Raw genomic sequence first — 26,163 nt, 5'->3', positions numbered from 1 at the left:
CTCCAACCTTGAACTGACTCAGCTTAAACTAGTCTTTAAAATATCATCAATATGCCAGCTTTGTTTTTTTTTTTTTTTTCTCTAAGATGCTACTAAGGCTGTGGGGCATTGCTTTCCCTTAGCACAGTAAGCAATAAGTTCAGCTTTGTCCAATCAACATGTTTTTGTGGTATTTTGGGGATCCAGCAACCACCATATCTAAAATTAGTATTTCTCCTCCGAGCAGCTCCTGCTCCTCTTTACTTTTTATCACAATTCTATTTAATGGAAGATTTGACTTCAGTTTTTTTTTTTTAATTTTTGTTTTATATTGAAGTATAGTTGATTAACAATGTTGTGTTAGTTTCAGGCATACAGCAAAGTGGTTAAGACGACCAGGCTTGTTTCATGGATAGAATGGCTGGGTAGAAGAGGAACCATCTTTGCCATCTTTCTCTTTCTGACCATCTTCAGATCCTATCATTTCTGTTTTGGAAGTATAATTTTGACCTCTTTCCAATTTCACAGCAGCTTTAGTAAATTTTATTCTAACTTGTTACTATAAATTCTTAATTTCCCTCCTCTGGCTTTAGAATGATTGTTAACAATACTAATGCCACAAATGAGATGGTTTGTTTAATATTAGTTAATTTTACCTTAATGTATAAAATAATAAATATTTTATTTATCAAAAGGCTAATAAGAACAAACATATACAATTTGATTAGGAATAGCATAACAGGTCCGATGCTGGTACTATCAATACAAATGCATGAACAGTATCTGGCCCATGGTAAAAGTTCAAGAAATGTTTATGGAATAAGTACATGGAATTAATTTCTGAAAATCAAAAATTGACTCTTTTAGCATACGTTGTCTACTCCAACATCAACAGCATCTTTTCCTCCTTGTTAAGAAAATCCTAACTTTTAGTGTAACAAATACATCATTATCAGGAATGAAGGTATTTACCTGCAGTTAGTTGGCCATGTGACTAAGCTTTATTCAAGGACTTGCAGGTAGGTATGTTCCATGGGAAGATGGGATGCCTTCTTAACACATAGGCTTCTTTCCAAAGATGAGAGAACCTAAAAGCCAATAAGGTTTAAACTTCAGAACGCCTCATTATCATGGGCACCTTCTGTAAATTAAATATTTGTAAATGAATTTTCAAATTATCCTGATGTGAGTGTTCCATTTATTTCCTATCAGGACCCTGACTAATACTACACTTTCTAAATGTAGTTCATAGTTTGAAATCTTTTTCCCTTAGATTTGTCTCTGAATTAACCTATCTAGTTTAATCTGAACGGTCATTGCTTGCAATTTAGCTCTAGTTTATAATTTTATAACTTCTCAGATCCTCTTTATTCTTAGTGGACAAGCAACATTTTTTATGCCTATTATGTTTTTATCTTCTGACAAACTTGCTAGTCTGATCTTATTAGAGACATCAGGTGGATTATTTTTGAACCAATTGTATAAGTATCAGAACATTCCAATAAAAATTACTGATAAGAATATCCCTTAAATCAGACAAATACAGTGATATCATCATGTTAATTAATAATAAAATACAACCAATTAGCATACAGTACACATAATAGCATAATATTTTTTAAATTGTACATGATTATAGCAGCTACTGAGAGTGAACCATAGAAAGAAAGTAGTTAATTACAGATTTAGAGAAACATTCATGAGGGAAATCCATTGCTCCAGAATTAGATTACTCTTATACTGAACAATTCATCAATGAGAATTGGTAAGTGCTGAGTGAGATAGAGTAGAATGCATATGCAAATCTTGCTATATGGAACAATTAAAAAATGCCAGGGAAATAAAAAATAGAGCACTTGCCCTAAGGATCTTAAAATCTAGTTAAGATGAAATTGGTAACATACTTAAATAGCCTAGAACATGAATTACAGCATATGAGAAAGGCTATTGCAGACTGTTACATATTAATCAGATCTATTAAAGGAATAAAAAAGAAAGAATAGAAAAAGAAGACTGACGAAATTTATAGCAAATGAGTGGGAACAAAATGGGAGAAAGAAAAAAAATGTGTAGTATATGAATCAATTAAGCATAATAAATGAATTTGTAAGTAAAAAATGTGCTTGATCTGCTATACCAATTCCTTAACCTAAGTATATACATTAAATAAACACTTTTTGAGTGTAAATAATGTGCAAGAAATGCTACCAATAATGGATACAATAAATGCAAAGTTTATTTCTCTAAAATTCTCTTACCTGGAATTTAAAATTAGGAATTGCTTATTACTCAAAAATATTAAATAGAATTTTTTAAACTTCTTTCCAGCATATAAATCAAGACAATTTTTGTTTTTTCTTTTGAAAGTATTCTAACTCACTTATGAATTTATTTATTTTGAGAAGTTCTGTCCCTGAAATCCAGGTCATTTCCTTCTAGCTATTTCATAGGTTTTACAGTCATTTAATTTAATATTTAAGCTAGATTAGAGTACATGTACTATTGTTTATATTGGAAAGCATACTTTTCACTACAATAATGCAATTATACTCAATACTTGCAACGAGATTCTATGCTGAGCATGAAATTAGCTTTTATCACAAAGGTATGATTTAACAAATGTCCAATACCAGAAAACCTGAAAGCATAGAAAGGAAAATACATTTCTCACAGATGATAGACCAAAACATTTTCATGTGGAAATCTCTACTTATAATTTTGATTCTATGCGTATACTTATTTTAAATAATAGATTTTATCAAAGCTTTCACTTTCGATTAGAACAATCTTGCAAGTAATCATCAAGGCCCAAGATATACATTTCTCATGAAATTTCTATAAATATATGTGAAATTATATCTTAAGAAGAAACAATCAGCAAAATCTTTTCTTACCTATTTTCCCTTTTTTTTTGGTATCAAAAGAGACAGTATGTTACAATGGAAACAGAAACAGATAAGGTAAGTCAAGAAATGTGTAAGAGTCCCAATGTTGCCTTAATTTAATATTTGGTTTGGTTCAAATCAATTAACTTCTTTGGACCTCATTTTCTATATATACAAAATTATGAAATTAGACTAGGTGATACTGAAGTTTCTTTCTATATCTTAAAGTATATGATGCTAATATAAGCATTTAAATAATATTAGGTAATCTTTGAAAAACATGTATACACACTATTGCCACTTAAACTATGTAATTAGCACACAATCCATTTTAGATTTCAGTTTTTTAGAAAAAGCTTTATTAAAAATAAAACTAATAATACTTAATTGGGATATAATTTATATACCGTAAACTGCACATATCTTAAGTATTCAGATGATGAAACAAATGTATGCTCTTGTATTAAAGTCCCCCAAATCATTTCCACCACCCTAAAAAATTTTCTGGTGCCCCTCTCCAATCAATCCCTCTCTCCCTCCACTACTCCATTGGCAACCACTTTTCTACTCTTCTGATACTATCACCATAAATGTTTTGCTTGCTCATGAACTTCATGTATATGAGATCATACAGTATATACTTTTTGTCTGACTTCTTTGGCTCATCATGATGATTCTGAAATGCATTTATGTTGCTAGACGTATCACTGAACTGTTCTTTTTGTGTCGAAAAATAGTAACCCATTTTCAGAATATCACATTGTTCATAAATCCAATCTAATGACTGAGAGACATTTGGGTTGTTTCCAGTTTTGAGCTATTATGAATAAAGCTGTCATGGAATTTCATTTACAAGTCTTTTTGTGGACATACACGTTTATTTTCTTTGGGTATGTACCTAAGAAAGGAATAGCTCAGTATTAGGAGAGGTATCTTTACCTTAGAAACTGCCAAGGAGATTTATGAAACAGTTGAATAATTTTACATTCCCACCAGCAGTCTATGAAAATTACAATTCCCTACCACCTCACCAATTTTAAATTTTATCCACCTAAATACTGTGAAGGTTTAAGTTGCATATCCATGATGAATAATGATATTGGGTATCTTTTCATATGTTTGATGGTCATTCATTTATATTTCTTTGTGAATTGCTTGTTTAACTCAATTTATCAGTTGATAAATTGAACTACTAAAAAAATTATACTAATCAAAGATACCGTGAAGCAAATGATAGAGCAAAACACAAATGGAAGAAAGTGTTAGCAATACCTATATTATACATAACATTACATACATGAAAAAATCCCACTTTAATCCAGAATACATAAATAATTCCTACAAATCAATAGGAAAAAGATAAGCAACACAATTTTTTAAATGTGTAGATTCTTGTCTTTTAAAATATGATTTTGGGTAGGCCTTCACTTGGAAATAGATGCTCAGGGATTCAAAGGTTAGATGAAAAATACAAAGATGCTTGTCTTGCTTGTCTTATTTTTATAATTGATATTTTAGTCTCTCATTACCTCCCTCATATATTATTTAAAAATAAACATATTAATTGACATGTATTATAGAATGTCACATATTTTCCAACTGAAGCTTACTTTTTCATTTTTATTATACCTTTCAAAGAACAAAATAGTTTAACTTTGATAAAGTCCAATTTATCAATATTTTTTCTTCTGTAGAGAGCGTTTTTGGTTTGTTTATTGTTTTTAAGTAAGCTTTATCTACCTTGAAGTGATGGAGCTTTTTATCTATACTTTCATGGTATTTTATGGCAGAAGGGCTAATCTTTCCCTTGATTTTTAAATTAATTTTTTGCTATTCAAGAGTTCATTTTTTATGTGGCATCTCAATTTCAGCAGAAAGCATTTTTAGTGTTTCTAGTCTGCCATGTCATCTTAAGTGAGAGTCAGTATACTGTAGTCAAAACTGTCTTGATATAAACCTTGGTTTCACCACTTATGAGATGTATTAATTTTAGCCTCTGGTTAAACAGCTATGTCTTTCCTAGTGGAAAATATGCATTACATTTATACAGTAAGTCCCCTACATATGAAGAGTTCTGTTCTGAGAGCACGTTCATAAATCCAATTTGTTCATTAAGTCCAACAAAGTTAGCCTAGGTACCCAACTAACACAATTGGCTATATAGTACTGTACTGTAATAGGTTTATAATACTTTTCACACAAATAATACATAAAAAGCAAACAAACACAAAAAATAAACAGTTTAATCTTACAGTACAGTATCTTGAAAAGTACAGTAGTACAGTACAACAGCTGGCATACAGGGGCTGGCATCGAGTGAACAGGCAAGAAGAGTTACTGACTGGAGGAGGGAGAGGAGGTGGGAGATGGTAGAGCTGAAGGATCGTCAGCAATAGGAGACGGAGGGCAAGCTGTAATTTCACTCCCCCCTGACGTGGATGGCACAGGTTCTGGTTCCTTGCTGGATTCCATTCTACCTACCCTCTTGAAAAAATGATCCAGTGATGTCTGGGTAGTAGCTCTTTTTTTCTCCTCATAGATGACACGGTAGCACTGGATTGCATTCTGAACGGCTGCTGAAACCTTCATGTACCGTTCTACGTTCAGGTGCTGTGCCTCAAAAACTAATATTGCCTCCTCAAATAAAGAAAATCCTCTTGCCATTTCCTGCATTGGGAATCTCTTTGGTACTTCAGTTGCTTCTTCTTCCTCTTGTCACTCCACTCTCTCAATTATTTTCACTTTTGTTTCCATCGTTATCTCTTGGTGCTTCTTAGCAGTACCAGCTACGTCACCGATGCTTTTACGCTTGCTTCCAGACGTCCTGGGCTTGAAATAGACATACTGTACTACTGTACTCTATACAGTACTCTACAGTGAAGTACACAAAAGCACAACCACTTGTAGAGGGTGCACTCATGTGAAAATATATTCCAGACACGTGCACTAACATACGTGATTGGACATTCGAATGCAAGTTAGCATCTTTGAACGTTTGCAACTTGAAGCTTCCTATGTAGGGGACTTACTGTAGTGTGGAGAAAATGAAATTAAAATTTACAAACAGTTACACTAAGCTTAAAGAGCTCCTTAAGTTATTTCTAAGCAAACATCTACATAGGAAACTAGAGATATTTGTTAATTCTAACTCAGCAAGGCATTAATCTGCTACTTTGGGAGACTAGATGCAAGGCCTGATACATTTCTTCTATCTGCTAGGTCTTGAAATATCTCACTCTTCTAAAAATCCATTCTGATCTTGTTTAAACTGTCACTCAAATTTTTGTTACTTTCTTCTACTAGAACGCTTCTTCTCCCTATCTGGCCAAGGAACTCACCTCCTTATGATGCTGGCATGTATCAGATAGCTCTATCTCACTCAGGAATTTGCTATCTTATAAATTTTGATCATATCTACTTAACTTTACAGTGGGGAGGCTGCAACTGGTAGGAAAGTCTATTCTTTCAGATGAGAAATTCAGATTCCCAGGTAGTGCTGCCAGAATATGAAATCAGCCAGAAATCAAACTTAGTTCACTCTATTTTTCTCTTTAACTTTTACTATGAAAAATTTCAAAAACACATAAATAGCAGAGAATAGTATAATAAACTTCATACGGGCATCACTCAGCCTCAACAATTATTAACAGAGGGCCAATTTTGTTTTGTCAATATGCACCCCATTGCCCTTGCCTCCCATTAAATTAGTTTAAACAAATATTAGCCCCTATACCATTTCATCCCATTTGTAAAAAATAGGAACTTTTGCTTAACATAAATATCATTATCACACCTAATTGAGTTTATAATAATTCTTGAATATCATAAATCTATATATGTTATCCCAGATTATAGCAGAGTGGGTCTGTATGAGAAGTAACCAAGGTTATTTGAAACAAGAGAAATATTTATCGTTTTTTTAAATTTTAAAATTTGTGCTTACCTATTGCTATAAATTTTATATGAACTTATTACATTCAATTTAAGATGATAGGATTGGTATCATAACCTCCAAATATATTCTCATTTTGTAAGGTGAGTTCTACAAACCTAAAATAAATTGAGAGTCAATATAACTATATGTTGGTCTGCAGTCATATCAACCTTTCTTTCACTCTTAATACCACTTGTTAAGAGGGCCTTAAAAATATCTGTATTTTCTTAGTATCTTAATAAAGAGTATGTGATTGATCTCATTTTACAGATAAGGAAACTGAGGCTTAGAGAAATATTTGATATGAGTCATAAATGGAGAATCCAGTGTTTGAACCCTGACATTTACACTATTTTCAGTCCACTCTGATAGGTTTTACCTATATAATTATGACGGGAATATTAAATCCAGTGTTTCTACTATACCAGCCATGTTACCAAGTACCACAAGATAGAAATTAGCAATTGCCATTATTTTGAAGGTAGTCATTCTGAAGTGGAAGCAAAATTCTTTACTCATTCACTACCCTCTAGTGTTTTTTTTTTCCTCAAAATTAATACATAAAGAGATGTTACCAAAGTAGTCTACCACTCAAAACTCTGACATTTCCACCTAAACTCTGCTAATGACTGTGGTGATGAGCGCATCTTTTCCCTCATCTTGAAGTGTTTGTACTGATTACAGAATCAACTCTGATCTACTACAAGGAGTTCCCAAATACTCTCAATTACATCTCTTCAATATCTTATGAATACATCTTCCCCTTCACTGAATTTATTCAACCATATATTAAGAGATAACTACATACAAAGGCAAGTAATGTGTTATGTGGTATATAAAGGTGATTAAACATTTCATTTTCTTCAAGAGAGTTTACGAAGAAAGTATAAAAGAAATGTACATAAATTATTAAAATAAAAGATTTAAAAAAAGAAATTGTCTTAAGAAAGACAGAATGCAGGTAATATGGAAATTAAAGTGGCCCTAAAACATCTAGAAAATAATAGTACAGACGTGTAGAAGTATGAAGACATCCTTTGTGAAACTCAGCAAGTGGCACAAGGGGAGACCAGATGTAGATTAGATTTGATTATCAAGATGCAGATTATCATCTTGTAAACAGATATTCATCCTTCCCTTTCCCACCCTTGCCCTGTCACTTAAGTCAGTCTCCATACCTCAACTTCCCCCACAAGATCCTTGACATTTAAAGCAGAGTGTTTACAGTCATGCTAAGTAACTCTGACCTCAAATGGCTTGATTAACCTATTTAAATTTTATGCATGGTGCTGAGTGCAAACCTATTCAGCAGGGTTCACAAACAACAGCAAGAGCTTTAATCAGTTTCCTACTACATCTAATGCTCTATGTTTGTCTTTATTATACCTGAAAGTCAAACCCTACTTCATGCGATATTTTAATCTGCATTAAAATTCAAATATCTTCATCAAGTTCGGTGTCTATAAATGTGGGACATTCTTTGACAATTGTGGAGAGATTATGTCAGCAGACTTCATTTCTAAAAACTAACAGGTTAATATGCTATTTTGACTTATGCAAGAAAAATTGATCAAATAGAATTGGGAGAGGAAGAGTATAGACAGTATCAATAATTTACATTCTTTGCAGAAAACTATAGTTGGCATTCTAGGAAATTCTCAGCTCTGTTAGACTGAATTCCTTAACCCTGGCAGCATAGTCTGAGCACCCTTCTCTCTTTGCTCCCACATCTCAGTAACTCTTTAAGTAACCATGCCAACATGCACGTCATCTAACACCATAGACAAGATGTGTGTACATGTAAACAAATAGCAGAATAAACCTAAGACTTATCAATAGTTTACATATAACTTAATGTAGTCTTATATATGTAGCACAAGTCTTTTCCAAAACCTATTACTGGAGTTTCAGTCTTATTAATGAGATTAAAATTTAGAGGGAGTTGTTACATGCTAATTCCTAGGCAAATAAAATATTCACTCCTTTGTAGAGTTAATTTTAATTTGTTTAACCTAATCGTTTCATCATGTATTGTTTGATGGAATAACCAGTGATGAATGTTAAGACGATGACACTTTTTAATGGATGATAAATCTTTAATTGAAGAATCACAGTAATGAAGCTCCATATTCATGATTTTGGATTAATTCAGAGCTAATGTCGCAAATACAAAAGAATACTTTCTTTATGATCAATTCATTTTCATGGATTTTAAAAATTTAATTATATTAAACAGTGGTAATTACTTGAGAGTTTAATTTAAAAGGCTGCTTTGACTTTTCTTTACAGGAAATTGAAATGTCATTATTAAACATCTGTTCCCAGGAGGACCTTCAAGATGGCAGAGGAGTAAGATGTGGATGTCATCTTCCTCCCCACAAATACATCAAAAATATATCTACATGTGGAACAAATCTTACAGAACACCTACTGAACGCTGGCAGAAGACCTCAGACTTCCAAAAGGCAAGAAACTTCCCAGGTAACTAAGTAGGGCAAAAGAAAAAAAAAACACAGAGACAAAAGAATAGGGACAAGACCTGCACCTCTGGGAGGGAGCGGTGAAGGAGGAATATTTTCCACACATTAGGAAGCCCCTTCACTGGTGGAGACAGGGGCTGGGCAAGGTGGGGAGCTTCAGAGCCACAGAGGAGAGCACAGCAACAGGGTGCAGATGGCAAAGTGGAGAGATTCCCGCACAGAGGATCTGTGCTGATCAGCACTCACCAGCCTGAGAGGCTTGTCTGCTCACCCGCCGGGGCAGGCGGGGGCTGGGAGCTGAGGCTCGGGCTTCGGAGGTCAGACCCCAGGGAGAGGACTGGGGTTGGCGGCGTGAACACAGCCTGAAGGGGCTAGTGCACCACAGATAGACAGGAGGGAGTCCAGGAAAAACTCTAGACCTGCCTAAGAGGAAAGAGACCATTGTTTCTGGGTATGCAAGGAGAGGAGATTCAGAGCACCACCTAAACGAGCTTCAGAGATGGGTGCAAGCTGCAGTTATCAGCACGGACACCAGAGATGGGCGTGAAATGCTAACACTGCTGCTGCAGCCACCAATAATGCTGTGTGCAAGCACAGGTCACTATCCACACCTCCCCTCCCAGGAGGCTGTGCAGGCTGCCACTGCCAGGGTCCTGTGATCCAGGGAAGACTTCCCCGAAGAACACACAGCACACCCCAGGCTGTTGCAATGTCAGGGCAGCCTCTGCCCCTGCAGGCTGGCCCCGCATTCTGTACCCCTCCCTCATCCCAGCCTGAGTGAGCCAGAGTCCCCTAATCAGCTGCTCCTTTAACCCCCTCCTGTCTCGGAGAAGAACAGATGCCAGAGAGCAACCTACATGCAGAGGTGGGGCCAAAACCAAAGCTGAATCCCAGGAGCTGTGGGAACAAAGACGAGAAAGGGAAATTTCTCCCAGCAGCCTCAGGAGCAGTGGATTAAATCTTCACAATCAACGTGATGTACCCTGCATCTGTGGAATAACTGAATAGACAACGAATCATCCCAAAATTGAGGCAGTGGAATTTGGGAGCAACTATAGACTTGGGATTTGCTGTATGCAACTGACTAGTTTCTGATTTTAATGTTTATCTTAGTTTAGTTTTTAGCGCTTCTTATCATTGCTGGATTTGTTTATTGGTTTGGTTGCTCTCTTCTCTTCTTTTGTTTTTATTACTTTTTAAATTTTTTATTTTAATGATATTTTTAAAATTTTTATTTTAATAACTTTAATTATTTTATTATTTTCTTTCTTTCTTTCTTTTTTTTCTCCCTTTTCTACTGAGCCGTCTGGCTGACAGGGTCTTGGTGCTCCACCCGGGTGTCAGGACTGAGCCTCTGAGGTGAGAGAGCCGAATTCAGGACATTGGACCACCAAAGACCTCCCGGTCCCACGTAATATCAATTGGCGAGAGCTCTCCCAGAGATCTCCATCTCAACGCTAAGACCCAGCTCCACTAAACGAACAGCAAGCTCCAGTGCTGGACACCGCATGCCAAACAACTAGCAAGACAGGAACACAACCACACCTGTTAGCAGAGAGGCTGCCTAAAATCATAATAAGTTCACAGACACCCCAAAACACACCGCTGGATGTGGTCCTGCCCACCAGCAAGATGAGATCCAGCCTCATCCACCAGAACACAGATACAAGTCAACTCCACATGAAGCCTACACACCCACTGAACCAACATTACCCACTGTGGGCAGACACCAAAAACAACAGGACCTACGAACCTGCAGCCTGCAAACAGGAGACACCAAACACAGTTAGTTAAGCAAAATGAGAAGACAGAGAAATCCGCAGGAGATGAAGGAGCAAGGTAAAAACCCATGAGACCAAACAAATGACGAGAAAATAGGCAGTCTACCTGAAACAGAATTCAGAGTAATGATAGTAAAGATGATCCAAAATCTTGGAAATAGAATGGAGAAAATACAAGAAACGTTTAACAAGGACCTAGAAGAACTAAAGAGCAATCAAACAATGATGAACAAAACAATAACTGAAATTAGAGTGGCATGGACATATATAGACTACCAAATGTAAAACAGATGGCTAGTGGGAAGCAGCCACATGGCACAGGGAGATCAGTTCGGGACTTTGTGACCACCTAGAGGGGTGGGATAGGGAGGGTGGGAGGGAGACGCAAGAGGGAGGAGACATGGGGATATATGTATATATATAGCTGAATCACTTTGCTATAAAGCAGAAAATAAAACACCATTGTAAAGAAATTATACTCCAATAAAGATGTTAAAAAAAAACTTAAAAAATGAAAAAAATTTTAAAAATAATACAAAATCTCCAGAAGGAATCAGTAACAGAATAACTGAGGAAGAAGAACTGATAAGTGACCTGGAAGGTAAAAGAGTGAAAATACCTACCACAGAGCAGAATAAAGAAAAAAGAATGTAAAGAATTGAGGACAGTCTCAGAGACATCTGGGACAACATTAAGTGCAACAACATTTGAATTATAGGGGTCACAAAAGAAGAAGAGAAAAAAAAGGGACTGAGAAAATATTTGAAGAGATTATAATGGAAAACTTCCCTAATATGGGAAAGGAAATAGTCAATCAAGTCGAGGAAGCTCAGAGAGTCCCACACAGGAAAAATGCAAGGAGAAACACGCCAAGACACATATTAATCAAACTATCAAAAATTAAGTAAAATAACAAATATTAAAAGCAGCAAGGGAAAAGTGACAAATAACATACAAGGGAATCCCCATAAGGTTAACAGCTGACCTTTCAGCAGAAACTCTGCAAGCCTGAAGGAAGTGGCAGGACATATTAAAAGAGATGAAAGGGGAAAACCTACAATGAAGATTACTCTACCCAGCAAGGATCTCATTCAGATTCGACAGAGAAATTAAAAGCTTTACAGGCAAGCAAAAGCTAAGAGACTCAGCACCACCAAACCACCTTTACAACAAATGCTAAAGGAACTTTTCTAGGTAGGAAACACTAGAAAAAGAAAAGGCCTACAATAACAAACCCAAAACAATTAAGAAAATGGTAACGGGAACATACATATCGATAATTACCTTAAATGTAAATGCATTAAATGCTCCAACCAAAAGACATAGACTGGCTGAATGGACACAAAAACAACACCCGTATATATGCTGTCTACAAGAGACCCACTTCAGACCTAGGGACACATACAGACTGAAAGTGAGTGGATGGAAAAAGATATTCCATGCAAATGGAAATCAAAAGAAAGCTGGAGTAGCCATTCTCATATCAGATAAAATAGACTTTAAAATAAACACTATTACAAGAGACAAGGAAGGACAGAACATAATGGTCAAGGGATCAATCCAAGAAGAAGATATAACCATTGTAAATATTTATGCACCCAACATAGGAGCACCTCAATACAGAAGGCAAATGCCAACAGCCATAAAAGGGGAAATCAACAGCAGCACAATAATAGTAGTGGACTTTAATACCCCACTTTCATCAATGGACAGATCAACCAAAATGAAAATAAAGAAGGAAACACAAGCTTTAAATGACACATTAAACAAGATGGACTTAATTGATATTTGTAGGACATTCTATCCCAAAACAACAGAATACACTTTCTTCTCAAGTGCTCATGGAGCATTCTCCAGGATAGACCATATCTTGGGTCACATGTCAAGCCTTAGTAAATTTAAGAAACTTGAAATCATATCAAGTATCTTTTCTGACCACAACGCTATGAGACTAGATATCAATTCCAGGAAAAAAACTGTAAAAAAATACAAACACATGGAGGCTAAACAATACACTACTAAATAACCAAGAGATCACTGAAGAAATCAAAGAAGAAATCAAAAATACCTAAAAACAGGGCTTCCCTGGTGGCGCAGTGTTTGAGAGTCTGCCTGCCAGTGCAGGGGACACGGGTTCGAGCCCTGGTCTGGGAAGATCCCACATGCCGCGGAGCAACTGGGCCCGTGAGCCACAATTACTGAGCCTGCGCGTCTGGAGCCTGTGCTCCACAACAAGAGAGGCCACGATAGTGAGGGGCCCGCGCACCGCGATGAAGAGTGGCCCCCGCTTGCCACAACTAGAGAAAGCCCTCGCACAGAAACGAAGACTCAACACAGCCATAAATAAATAAAGAGGATGCATTTCAAATAGTAAAAAAAAAAAAAAAAAATACCTAAAAACAAATGACAATGAAAACACGATGACCAAAAACCTATGGGATGCAGCAAAAGCAGTTCTAAGAGGAAAGTTTATAGCAATACAATCCTACCTCAAGAAACAAGAAACATCTCAAATAAACAACCTAACCTTACACCTAAAGCAATTAGAGAAAGCAGAACAAAGAAAAAAAACCCAAAGTTCGCAGAAGGAAAGAAATCATAAAGATCAGATCAGAAATAAATGGAAAAGAAATGAAGGAAATGATAGCAAAGATCAATAAAACTAAAAACTGGTTCTTTGAGAAGATAAACAAAATTGGAAAACCATTAGCCAGACTCATCAAGAAAAACAGGAAGAAGACTCAAATCCACAGAATTAGAAATGAAAAAGGAAAAGTAACAACTGACACTGCAGAAGTACAGAGAATCATGAGAGATTACTACAAGCAACTATATGCCAACAAATTGACAACCTGGAAGAAATCGACAAATTCTTAGAAAAACACAACCTTCCAAGACTGAACCAGGAAGAAATAGAATATATAAACAGAACAATTTCAAGCACTGAAATTGAAACTGTGATTAAAAATCTTCCAATACATAAAAGTCCAGGACCAGATGGCTTCACAGGCAAATTCTATCAAACATTTAGAGAAGAGCTAACACCTATCCTTCTCAAACTCTTCCAAATTATAGCAGAGGGAGGAACACTCCCAAACTCATTCTACGAGGCCACTATCACCCTGATACCAAAACCAGACAAAGATGTCACAAAAAAAGAAAATTACAGGCCAGTATCACTGATGAACATAGATGCAATAATCCTCAACAAAATACCAGCAAACAGAATCCAACAGCACATTAAAAGGATCATACACCATGATCAAGTGGGGTTTATCCCAGGAATGCAAGGATTCTTCAATATACGCAAATCAATATGATACACCATGTTAACAAACTGAAGGATAAAAACTATATGATAATCTCATTGGATGTAGAAGAAGCTTTTGACAAAATTCAACACCCATTTATGATAAAAACTCTCCAGAAAGTATGCATAGAGAGAACTTACCTGAACATAATAAAGGTCATATGTGACAAATCCACAGCCAACATCATTCTCAATGGGGAAAAACTGAAATCATTTCCACTAAGATCAAGAACAAGACATGGTTGCCCACTCTCACCACTATTATTCAACATAGTTTTGGAAGTTTTAGCTACAGCAATCAGAGAAGAAAAAGAAATAAAAGGAATCCATTGGAAAAGAAGAAGTAAAGCTGTCACTGTTTGCAGATGACATGATACTATATATAGAGAATCCTAAAGATGCTACCAGAAAACTACTAGAGTTAATCAATACAAAATTAATGCCCAGAAATCTCTTGCATTCCTATACACTAATGACGAAAAATCTGAAAGAGAAATTAAGGAAACACTCCCATTTACCTATGCAACAAAAAGAATAAAATACCTAGGAATAAACCTACCTAAGCAGATAGAAGACCTCTATGCAGAAAACTATAAGACACTGATGAAAGAAATTAAAGGTGATACCAACAGATGGAGAGATATACCATGTTCTTGGATTGGAAGAATCAACATTGTGAAAATGACTATACTACCCAAAGCAATCTACAGATTCAATGCAATCCCTATCAAACTACCAATGACATTTTTCACAGGACTAGAACAAAAAATTTCACAAAAGACCATGAATAGCCAAAGCAATCTTGAGAAAGAAAAACAGAGCTGGAGGATTCAGGCTCCCTGAATTCAGACTATACTACAAAGCTACAGTAATGAAGACAGTATGGTACTGGCACAAAAACAGAAATAGAGATCAATGGAACAGGATAGAAAGGCCAGAGGTAAACCCATGCACATATGGTCACCTTATCTTTGATAAAGTAGGCAAGAGTATACAGTGGAGAAAAGACAGCCTCTTCAATAAATGACACTGGGAAAAGTGGACAGCTACATGTAAAAGAATGAAATTAGAACACTCCCTATCACCATATACAAAAATAAACTCAAAATGGGTTAAAGACCTAAATTTAAGGCAAGACACTATAAAACTCTTAGAGGAAAACATAGGCAGAACACTCTATGACATAAAACACAGCAGGATCCTTTTTGACCCACCTCCTAGAGTAATGGAAATAAAAACAAAAATAAACAAATGGGAGCTAATGAAACTTAAAAGCTTTTGCACAGCAAAGGAAACCATAAACAACATGAAAAGTCAACCCTTAGAATGGGAGAAAATATTTGCAAATGAAGTAACTGGCAAAGGATTAATCTCCAATATATACAAGCAGCTCATGCAGCTCAATATCAAAAAAACAAACAACCTAATTCAAAAATGGGCAGAAGACCTAAATAGACATTTCTCCAAAGAAGATATACAGATTGCCAACAAACACATGAAAGGATGCTCAACATCACTAATCATTAGAGAAATGCAAATCAAAACTACACTGAGGTATCACCTCATGCTGGTCAGAATGGCCATCATCAAAAATCTACAAACAATAAATGCTGGAGAAGGTGTGGAGAAACGGGAACCCTCTTGCACTGTTGGTGGGAATGTAAACTGATGCAGCCACTATGGAGAACAGTATGGAGGTTCCTTGAAAAACTAAAAATAGAACTACCATAGGACCCAGCAATCCCATTAGTGGGCATATACTCAGAGAAAACCATAATTCAAAAAGAGTCATGTACCACAATGTTCATTGCAGCTCTATTTACAATAGCCAGGTCATGGAAGCAACCTAAGTGTCCATTGACAGATGAATGGATAAAGAAGATGTGGCATGTATATACAATGGAATATTACTCAGCCATAAAAAGAAATGAAATTGAATTATTTGTAATGAGGTGGATGGACCTAGAGTCTGTCATACAGAGTGAAGTAAATCAGAAAGAGAAAAACAAATACTGTATGCTAACACATATATATGATATCAAAAAAATAATAAAATGGTTCTGAAGAACCTATGAGCAGGACAGGAATAAAGATGCAGACATAGAGAATGGACTTGAGGACCTGGGGAGAGGGAAAGGTAAGCTGGGACAAAGTGAGATAGTGGCATCAACATATATACACTACCAAATGTAAAATAGATAGCTAGTGGGAAGCAGCTGCATTGCCTGGGGAGATCAGCTTGGTGCTTTGTGACCACCTAGAGGGGTGGGATAGGGAGGGTGGGAGGGAGATGTTACAGGGAGCAGATATGGGGATATATGTATACGTATAGCTGATTTGCTTTGTTATACAGCAGAAACTAACACAGCAATGTGAAGAAATTATACTCCAAGAAAGATGTTAAAATAAATAAATAAATAAATAAATAAATAAAAGGAGAAATAAAAATTCCAAAAAAAAAAAAAATTTGTTCCAAAAATGATGATTCTCTTAGTACTTGCGTTGGTCACCTAGAGACATATCAAGTTAGACAGCTTATAATAAAGAATTCACTTTATGTGACCTAAGTTTAAAACTTCTTTCTCTGAACCAGAAAGAAAGTGAAATTTTATTTGGATAGTAAAGCATTTTAAAAATTAAAGGCTCTTCCTAAAATTATAATTATGTTTATTACTAATATTTCCACATGAATACACCTGAAAATTAAGTCTCAGTGTTGAGAAGAAAAAAAAAAATCTATAGAATGGATATAACTGAACAGCACTAACTTAGAAAAGTTACATTCGGGCAATGGTTTCATGTGTTGAGAACAGATTTGATTTTTCCCCAGAACTCCAAATACTATTGTTAAAATGTTAAACCTGACCCAAATATAAAAAAAATCAAACAATACTTTTAAAATTATTGCAATGCATTATGTCATACCAAAGAGTAAAATAATTCTAAGAGGAGTAGAAAATTCGAAGACCAATTCTAGCGGTTCACACCTGGTTGGAAAACAGTGAATTAAGAATATCAAAATAACCTCATCAAACATTTCCTGAAACATACATACGAGCACACCTTGGAGATATTGTGGGTTTGTTTCCAGATCACCACAATAAAGTGAATTTCTAAATACAGTCACACAAATTTTTTGGTTCACCAGTGCATAGAAAAGTTACATTTACACTATACTGTAGTCTATTAAGTGTGCAATAACATTATGTTTTAAAAAGGAATGTATGTACTTTAATTAAAAAATATTTTATTGCTAAAAAATGCTGCCCATTATCTGGGCCTTCAGAGTTATATTTGCTGGTGGAGAGTCTTGTCTCGATGTTGATGGCTTGTTGACTGATCAGGGTGGAGGTTGCTAAATGTTGGGTTGACTGAGGCAATTTCTTAAAATAAGACAAGGATAAAGTTTGCTGCATTGATTGACTTCCTTTCACAAACAATTTCTCTGTAGCATGCAATATCATTTGATAGCATTTTACCCAGAGTAGAATTTCTTGCAAAATTAGTCATTCTTCTCAAACCTTGCTGCTGCTTTGTCAAGTAAGTTTATGTAATAATCTAAATCCTTTGTTGTCATTTCAACAACCCTCACAGCATCTTCGCCAATAGATTCCATCTCAAGAAACTAGTTTCTTTGCTATCCGTAAGGAGCAACTCCTCATCCCTTAAAGTTTTACCATGAGCTTGAAGCAATTTAGTCATATCTTTGGACTCCACTTCTAATTGTAATCCTCTTGCTATTTCCACCGTATCTGCAGTTAATTCCTCCACTGAAGTCTTGAACCCCTCAAAGTCACCAATGAGGGTTGGAATCAACTTCTTCCAAACTTCTACTAATGTTGACCTCTTCCCCTGAATCACGAATGTTCTTAATGGCATCTAGAGTGTGGAATCAACTTTAGAGGGACTTTGCCCAGATTCATCAGAGGAATCACAATCTGTGGCAGATATAGCCTTACATATGTATCTCTTAAATAATGAGACTTGAAAGTCAAAATGACTACTTGATCCATGGGCTACAAAATGTATGTTGTATTAGCAGGCATGAAAACAACATTAATCTCATTGTAGATCTCCATCAGAGTTCTTGGGTGACCAAGTGTTTTGCCAACGAGCAGTAATATTTTCAGAGGAATTTTTTTTTCTGAGCAGTAGTTCTCAACAGTGGGCTTAAATATTCAGTAAACCATGTTGTAAACAGATATGCTGTCATCAAGGCTTTGTTGCTTCATTTAGAGAGCATAGGCAGAGTAAATCTAGCAAAATTCTTAAGGGCCCTAGGATTTTTGGAATGGTCAATGAGTATTGGCTTCAACTTAATGTCACCAGCTGCATTAGTCCTAACAAGAGAGTCAGCAGGTACTTTGGAGCTTTGAAGCCAGGCATTGACTTCTTCTCCCTAGCTATGAAAGTCCTAGATGACATTTTCTTCCAATATAAGGCTGTTCGATCTACACTGAAAATCTGATGTGTAGTGCAGATACCTTCATTAATTATCTTAACTAGATTTTCTGGATAACCTGTTGCAGCTTCTACATCAGCACTTGCTGCTTCACCTTGCACTTTTATATTATGTAGATAGCTTCTTTCCTTAAACTTCATGAACCAATCTCTTCTAACTTTAAACTTTTCTTCTAAAGCTTCCTTACCTCTCTCATTTTCATAGAATTGAAGAAGGTTAGGGCCTTGCTCTGGATTAGTCTTTGGCATAAGTGAATGTTGTAGATGGTTTGATCTTCTATCCAGATCACTAAAACTTTCTTCAGATCAGCAATAAGGTTGTTTTGCTTTCTTATCATTCATGTGTTCATGGGAATAGCACCTTTAGTTTCCTTCAAGAGCTTTTCCTTTGCATCTACAATCTGGCTGTTTGGCCCAAGAGGCCTCATTTTCAGCGAGTCTTGGCTTTCAACATGCCTTCCTCATTAAGCTTCACCATTTCTGGCTTTTGATTTAAAGTGAGAGACATATGACTCTTCTTTCCACTTAACACTTAGAGGCCATTGTGGGATTGTTAATTGGCCTAATTTCAATATTCTTGTGTCTCAGGGAATAGGGAGGCCTGAGTAGAGAGACAGATGGGGAACAGTTGGTCTATGAAGCAGTCATAAATGGCATTTATCCATTAAGTTTGCCATCTTACATGGGTGTGGCTCGTGGTTCCCCCAAACAATCGCAATAGTAACAACAGAGATCACTCATCACAGATCACCATAACAAATACAAGAATGAAAAGATTAGAAATATTATGTGGATTACCAAAATGTGACACAGAGATACAAAGTGAGCAAATGCTTTTGGAAAAATGGCACCAATAGATTTGCTAGATGCAAGGTTGCCACAAATCTTCAATTTGTAAAAAATGCAATATTTGTGAAGCACAATAAAGTGAAGCACAATAAAATGAGGTATGCCTGTACACTATTCTTTCTTAAGCCTTTTCTCTCCACTGTACAACCATTGTCACAGCCCAACCACCTAACATTTAATTCTTTTTATAGAACACCTGCCAAATTATAACTTCCTTCTCATTAACCATCCACTGAATATTTTCAGTCAAATTTCAAAACCCCTAAAAACTTTTCCTATGACAAACTGAAGTCTTTGGTCCTAGTTCTATCATGTGGATCCATAGATACTATGAATTATTCCATTTCGATTCCATTACTTTTACGCTTGAAAACAATTACCTGTTCTTCTCCAAGCCTTCTCAACTAAGGTTCTACTTTACATTCATGTTCAAGAGGTAGTTAGACAAATGCATGATTTGTGGTACAAGGAAAACTTTAATGTTTACTTTTTGGGTAAGTAGACTCACCTATTGATGTGAAGGAGGAAAAAAATAAAGTGGCATTCGGTGACAATGTCAGAATCTAAATGCTAGCCTGAGTGAATCATTAGTCTGACTTAGTGCGGTCCTTCTCATACCTTTTAACAGATATGCTATATTAAAATATTTGTCAAGCATCTGATCTAGAATTTAACCTAAAGGAGTTGTCAGTTATACTGAATTATTAGTAGAATTGCTAGGACAGTTATATAAGTTGTAATTGCTTGGCATAATAATCTGCTTGTTAGAGCAATGAAACTGAGTTAGCAAAACATTTTAAAGACGTGCTCAAACTCTTTACAGCAAACAAGAAAAAGTTTACAACTTATGAAATATATAAATATACATATAGTTACATATGATATTCAGTATTCTTCAAAGTATTTTGATTTTTAATCTAGATATTAGAAATATATTCTAAGCAGTTGCATACATATCCTGGGAAAATAAGCTTTCCATTATGTAAAATAATATGGATTAAATGAAAAAATATATATTTTAAATATATATAAAAGTACATACTTATATGTAATATAGTTTTAAATGTATAATAAAAACCTCAGGTCTTTTTTAGGGTAAAAGCTTTAAAAAAATTCACCTATTTGTTATGTATTCCTTAAGAGTTCATCCTGTAAAGTTTTTCTAATTTTATGAATATCAATGTCATTTAATATCCATCTTTCACAATGATGCCACTGTTATCTTTCAAGTCATGAGCTATAAAATGTTACTTTTCTGGAGGAAATAAAAAAAGAAAAGAGATATGATGGTTTGCATTCCCATTATCTAAAGCTCAAAACCCCTGGCTCGTACTATAGCATGTAAAACATTTTACAGTCAAATCTCCTCAAATTACTTTTCCAGTTTCATCGCCATGTTATGATCGCATTGCCTGCTCACACAGGCCATTGTCTCCTCCTGAAATATACTTCTTCTCTTTCTCTCCGCATAACTCACGTTCATCCTTTTGAGAGTCAATTCAAACTGTTTCCTCCAATGTGAAAGCTTCCCCACCATTCCCTAAGCATCAGCAGTCCTCTCTTCTCTGAGCGCATAGATTCCACCATTCACAAACCATATTTTATTAATGGCATAATTATATTTCCCACCAGACTGAGATCCCCTCGAGAGATGACACGTGTGTCATTTATCTTTGTTCTCTAATGTCCTGCACAGTGCCTGATACTTGCTAGGAACTGGACTTGGAGATATTCATCTTGGCATCTCATCTCATCTTTGTCTTTAACTCCTCAATCTTGATCAAGTGCTTTAACCTTTTTAATCGTGGAGTATCAGGTTCATGGGCATGTGCACCTTCAAGCAGTAAGAAGACAGTAAGATATATTAGAAATAGCATAGAATTTTGAGTAAGCCAGTTGCTGAGTGTGTAAATTTATTAACTTATATAACTCTGTTATCCCAGTTATCTCTAGTATAAAAGAGATTAATAATAACCACATCATGGGTTTACTGTAAAAACAGTTTAGTATGTAAAAAAGTACCTACCATAGGTTTGATTAGGTAGCTTCTAAAACACCTTAGGAGCTCAAATAACCTATGGATTAGAGAAAACATTTTAGAAACCTCTCTCTGTACAAAAAAAAATGTGATTCTTTTCTCATAGTGTTTTATCAAATGAAAATGTGGCTCGATTGAAGCTTGTCAAAGCAAAGCAGTAAAAATAATGAGCTTCTAAAGAGGATGGCTTCTTGAGGAAACATTGAAAGTACTAACTGGAGTTGCATAAAATTTGGATCTAGTGAAGGTGTTATTCACAGCCATCAGAATTTAGAAGATGTAAACAGGAAAAGAGAAGTATAATTCATTAAAAGCTTTACATTCGAATATAAACTATAGACCAAGAGAATTTTTTAAAAAATACTACTCTGTAAGAATTGAAGGTGCAGACTAGAAGTAGGATTGCCAAGTGATACTGGTATTGTTGTAGAAAATCAAAGACAAAAATAATTTTTATTAAGAGCTGTGTGATTTTTAAAAAAAAATATTGTTATAGACATTGAGATCCACATTTTAAAATTCTAATAGATTAAATTTTAAGACATGAATTACAAATCCATTTATTTTGATTAGATAATATAGATGATACAATGTAGTGTATTGTTTACACAATTTGCCAGCTGATACTAAAAAAAGTCAGTGACTCAGTCTCAAAATAATTTTTTAGTTTTCACTTTTTTTAAAAATCAATTTGTCTACTGGCAGTTATTTTTCTGGCTCCATTAGAAAACTATATTTGAACTATATTTCAGCAATATGTTTATGAAGTACTTTCTAAAATCAATAATTTAATATTGGTGATTGCAGTGGTCTTATTCTCTGCTTAAATTTATTTTGAATACGTAGTAGTTATTTTTTGGTTCTTATTAAAAAATTCTAAACTTTATGCGCAGATTTTGGGTTAAGAAGATTGTATATGTGTTTGTGTGTGTGTGTACTTATGTATAAACAATGTCCTCAATACACACAAACACACATATACCTTTTTATTTTACTTCCAAATATATTATGATATTGAGCAATCTGGCCACTGAAAGATATTGATGAATTATTCATTTCGGTTCTACTGATCTACTGAAAGTGTGTAATAGCAAGATATTTGCCTATAAAAATAAATTCACAACTGAATTAACTTTCCTTTCATCCTTTCAATACTACCATCCAATTCCAGAGTTACAGAGCCAAAATAATTATTTTATTAATTTTTATCCCAAAAAACATTTTTAAAGTCCTACTTATTTATTTTAAGAAAATTATTTCATATATTGTAATAGCTATAGTTTAAGTGATTTTTATATATAAATATCCTCAACTGGAGATTATATTGATATTTAAATCTTTGAATAATCATTCGCTCCATATAATTTCTGCAAAATGATGTAATTTCAATTTGAGAATTCAATGCAATCATCTTAATGACTTTTGCTCAGCAAAATAATGAACTTACTCATCCCCTTTCACACTGTGGTGATATAGAACCTGACAGAACCCTGGAAGCATGTATTTATATTGAAAAACAGTGTAGCACTTTTAACCTTTTGTTTCTGAACTGTTTGGGACTTAATTTGGAAGAAAGTCTCCACCATAAAGATATATGACCTTTTTGACACCTCAGTTGAGAAAAATGCATATTAAGGCCTTGAAAAGTAGAAACTTTTAGACAAAGGCCTCAGATTATCATAAACAGCCTACATCAGAGAACACAAAAGGCTGACTAGGCTCTGTTTTCAATGTGCTCACCAAGGGGCTATGTGACCTTCAATGGATGCTCAACATTCTTTGAGGTTTTTCTCATTAATCCAACAACAAAATATTATCTCTCTTACCTTCTTGCTAGGGCTATAGAAAAAAAATGCTTGAGAAGAATGTAATATTTAAGAGAGCATATTATTCTATTCTTTACTATCACACTAAAGATAATCATAATCTACATTGTGAAGACCACATTGGTGTAGTGTTAAACATGGCACCCAAAAACAAGGTGTGAGTTCTAGTTGTGGCTCCCGAATTAATAAGCTGGTTGACCTGAGAAAAACTACTTAACTTCTCTGAGTTCCCCTTATGGTTGTGAAAAGCAAATGAGAATCACGGCAGGGAAGTGGAAATAATCTCTTCAGCTTAAAGTCACATGTTTTAGCAGTGAAAACTTCCATTCTAGGTTTCTTGAAAATAGTTGATAATGAAATCTCAATAATAATAATAATTTATTCTCTACAATAATAACAATTAATATTCATTGAGTTCCTACACTATTTAGGAAACGCAATACTCTACATGTGTTATTTCATTTAATTTTTTACAAAAATCTTCTGAGACATACTATTATTATTTTACACTAAGAAAACTGCATTTTGATGTTTAAATAACAATGCCAAAGTCATAGACTTGTGCTAAATTTGAGATTTAAACCCAGTATCATTCTAAAGCCCATGTCTTTAACCATCTTGCTACAATCTCCACAATATAATATTTTTCAGTATTAATAAAGAATGTCAGTTTGAGTCTGTTGAAACTAAGTGGTAACACAAGTTATATCTATCAATATATACATATAGGTAGATACATCTGGCAGAAACAATTTAGCCCATGTTAATATGTTGCAACAATTGTGTCTCACTTTTAGTAATAATATTTTTTTTTAAAGATTGATTGATTGATTGATTGCTATGTTGGGTCTTCGTTTCTGTGCTAGGGCTTTCTCTAGTTGTGGTGAGCGGGGCCACTCTTCATCGCGGTGCGCGGGCCTCTCACTATCGCGGCCTCTCATTGCAGAGCACAGGCTCCAGACGCGCAGGCTCAGTAATTGTGGCTCACGGGCCTAGTTGCTCCGCGGCATGTGGGATCTTCCCAGACCAGGGCTCGAACCCGTGTCCCCTGCATTGGCAGGCAGATTCTCAACCACTGCGCCACCAGGGAAGCCCAGTAATATTTTTTCTCTCTTTACTCTGTGCCCAGAATATAGGATATGACTTTTAGACTGGAAACATGATCATAAGACACAGCTATGTGATTTGACAGAGTCAGCCTATATGTCCACTCATCTCACTTACGAACATCACTGCCAAGACATTCATTCTAGTTATTAGAAAATATATATTAAAGGACCGTGCAGGGAAGGGACCGAAGTCAGCCTAGGCCTGACATTGTTCTAGGCTGAAAGTCTAGTCTACTCCGCCATGAATTAGAAACATTTGCAGTTTCCTTCTTCATAACACAGGCCTGACGAATTTTTATTTTTCTCTTCTTTATTCCTTAATTAGAAAGAGAATTAAATTGGAAGGATTCTCTGAGGCTGATGGCAGATTGTACTTTCCAATATAGCCACAACAATATCTCTTATCCCTCATGGTCGTCTGCAATATGACATAGTCTCTTTGCAAAATGCAGAAGATGAGAACATGGGCAGAAAACTATTGCATATGTTATGTGTTAAATGTCTGAGCCACTGGGGGAGGCTATCGTGGATCACACCGTATTTTCCCCTTGACACTCTGAGACCTGATTCTATCTCTAAAAACACTTACTTTTTTTTTTTTTTAATTAATTTATTTATGGCTGTGTTGGGTCTTCGTTTCTGTGCGAGGGCTTTCTCTAGTTGTGGCAAGCGGAGGCCACTCTTCATCGCGGTGCGCGGGCCTCTCACTATCGCGGCCTCTCATTGCAGAGCACAGGCTCCAGACGCGCAGGCTCAGTAATTGTGGCTCACGGGCCTAGTTGCTCCGCGGCATGTGGGATCTTCCCAGACCAGGGCTCGAACCCGTGTCCCCTGCATTAGCAGGCAGATTCTCAACCACTGTGCCACCAGGGAAGCCCCAAAACACTTACTTTTAAAGCAAGCAAAGCAACCACAGAGAACTGGTTGCAGCCAAGAGTTAGTCTAAGAGGGTCTTCAAAAGTCTTCACCTCCCACATCTAACTGAAGCAAGAACAATGGCACTTCCTACTTGGGAAACAGGGGCAGGAGCTCAGGGGGAGGAGCAACTGGGGCCATTTTTGTCTCTTTTTTGTCCATAAGCTAAAAATTATGGGCCTCTCTCTCTCTCTCTCCTTCTCTCTTTTTTTTTTCTTTTGATGTCTGTGGTTTGAAACATAAATTCTTAATCTAGTTAAAATATGTAGATGGGATTAAAAAAAGATGCTGCTTGAAAAGTACATAAGTTAATTCAGTAATCATTCAGCAACAGTTGCATAGATTTTACTTGCTACTGTCCTTTTTTGTTCTCAGTTAGAACTGTATCACACATCTAATAAATATTTTTGTTAGCCAGGCACTGTGTTAGATGGCAATGAATCAGAAAGCCCTGACCCTACCCTCATGTGGCTGACATTTTAGTACAGAAAATAAACATAAAATTACATTAAAATTATGATTTCTATTTGGAAGAAAAGTACTGGGTTCTATTAGAATGTGCACTGGGAGTGGCGGGGTGCATAACCTAAACTGGA

General features: G+C 35.6%; 1 long non-coding RNA gene across 1 annotated transcript in view; it reads left to right on the top strand.

The window, feature by feature from the left end:
* LOC309628126 overlaps positions 1 to 26,163 on the top strand; it is a 1,093,693-nt gene that overhangs the window by 448,117 nt on the left and 619,413 nt on the right. The gene's annotated exons all lie outside the window — the stretch shown is intronic.

The sequence above is a fragment of the Balaenoptera borealis genome (genome assembly GCF_965194805.1).
Source record: "Balaenoptera borealis genome assembly, chromosome: 4".
NCBI lineage: Eukaryota > Metazoa > Chordata > Mammalia > Artiodactyla > Balaenopteridae > Balaenoptera > Balaenoptera borealis.
Note: the sequence above shows the minus strand (reverse complement) of the source record. Positions and strands in the feature narration are given on the sequence as shown.